Consider the following 2,400-nt stretch of genomic DNA (forward strand, 5'->3'; position numbering starts at 1 on the left):
ATGAATGTTTCATGAAGGAATTATTGCCTGAGAAGGTACTGCGATAAAGTCCCGGGACGTATGGGACGATAAGAGACAACTAGAAAGGAAAGGGACTTTATATTTTTCATAAGCTTCAAAGATGGGTCACAGGAAGACATCTTCAGAAGTCTTCTAACAACTATTGTATGGCTTGTGGCCATTCTTGGAGACATACAATTTTTATATCTACCGCAGTGCACATCTGTCTGGGGGGTAAAGGCAGACTCAACAATTACAAGCTCGCGGGCTGCCTCGAGGAAGTGTGTGATGTATAATTAAGTTCATCAAATGGGTTTGTTTGCCTCACACTTTGAGTTTCTGAGAAACAAAGGCCACTTTCTCACACGAGTCATGAAAAGTGAAGACTAATCGTTATCTGAAATGCAGCGCGAATTAAATGTGACTTTCCATACATCAGGGTCAGGGACGCAGGGTGGGCGACGCAGAGGAAAGCGATTACAGTCAAAATACATGCAAAACAAAAAAGCTTTAAGCTTTAAGTCAATCTGTGGACTTTATGTGTGATTAACGTGTTACGCAAACCTTTAAAGGAACGAGTTCGGTGTCTGAAGACGAGACACGGTGAAAACTGGAAATACAGCAGAGGTGAAAGCTCGAGTCCGTCAGCCACAGCTCGCTGTCGTTGCTTCACGCGTCCAGAAATGATGCTACAACTGCTGATAGCAAAGCCCTTTGTGCATTTTTATTTTGTGTGGATATTGTGGCTCTCAGGTTACTAACATTACAAACTAACTAGCTAACCGAATACACTGCACTAAAAACCTGTGTATGATTGTTTGGTATATTGCCCGTACAGTTGCCCATAATTCTAATGAAAAGCACCAACTTGTCTGCAAACACTTGCCAACTACCAGCAAAGACGTGGTAAAACTTGAAAAAGTACAATGCAAACTGGACCGGAGAAGGTGCACCTTCAAAAGTAAAATTTGTGCCTCAGCATGTTTCAAAAGGAGCAACTTTTTTAAGGGTACTATTGCTTGGATAGTTGCTGGCAACTGTGGACAACTGCTGCAATCACAAGGGGGGACTTGCTAACCTGTCACACGTGTTCTCCTGCAGGAGGTTGCCAGATGGTCGCGGACCAGTGCAGCTGAGGCCTTATTCACTTGTCCAAGGCAAGCCAGACAAATCAACGTTGCTAGCAGTCACATGTCTGCAAAGGCAGTTACATGTTCGTGTCACATTTTAAACACAGACTCAGAAGTAGCATGTCCCACTTTTATATTGTCTGTGATTCAACATCAGCAGACTAATAGCTTAAGGTTGGATTTGAGCTGAAAAACCAAACAATCCTTCTGCTTCTTGTTTTTTTAGAGCTAATATTAGCTAATGCGGGCCTGCTAATACAAAATGCTAGCTCTGCTAAGTCTTAGTTAGCATAATTAAATTATTCAAACGAGGTCTAGTAACTTCACCGTCCATTTTCATAGTACTTGATGTTTAATAACCATGTTAGATGAACTCATTAACCATCAGTAAACAATATATTACAAAATATGCATAGCTAACATTTGCTTTTTAGAGTAATGAAATCTCATAGCAGATTTTTACTTATGTAGCCAAGTTAAAGCTAGCTAGCTAAGTCAACTTTACAGCTGACTTTGACTTAGCAGACCTTAATGTTGGCATACATAACATGAGATACAAAAGTATAACGTCAGTTTTGTGTGCTGAATACCTAAACACCGTTTCATAGATATTAGCTTACACACAAACACAAGTAATAATATTATTACTGCAAATAGCAATCTCAGATTTTTCAAGGCTTTTTAAATTCATATTTTGCATCTCTGTCTTTTCTGGGTGAGGAGAAAAAAAAAAAAAAAAAATCATGTTAATCAGGGTCTACAAAACGCCGGGTACGCTGATGAGCCAGGTGTAAATTACCATGTGATCTCTCTGTGTAATGACCTACAATCAATGGGCCTTTCCAGCTGCGCTTTCGGAAATTAAACCCAATGAGCAAAAGTGGCACCCATCCATCTCTGTGCCTACACTTCCCAACGTAGAATCCCACAGATTGGCCGTCATTATCCAGACAGATCACGTGTTAACAGCATGAAGTGGAAACAGGGTCTTAATGAGCAGCAGCACATGTAATCTACCTCTGCTTGAAAAACAGCCAGTTTATCCTGTGATATCCAAGATCGTAATCAAAATGCTTTTACTCGCACACCAATGAACCGATTTCAGAGCTTTACCCTCTGAAGCGCCGCTGTGTACACATTTTTTTTCCACAATAGCTCCCAACCACAGAGTTTGTGTTTAAATATATCCGACCAAACCAGGAAGCCGATATGTCTCAAATGAAAGGCAGTTTACAGAACCAGCTTTAAAATGACTGACAGGAAGACTGGG

This window comes from Perissodus microlepis, chromosome 10 (genome assembly GCF_051167445.1).
Source record: "Perissodus microlepis isolate ML-2025 ecotype Zambia chromosome 10, ASM5116744v1, whole genome shotgun sequence".
NCBI lineage: Eukaryota > Metazoa > Chordata > Actinopteri > Cichliformes > Cichlidae > Perissodus > Perissodus microlepis.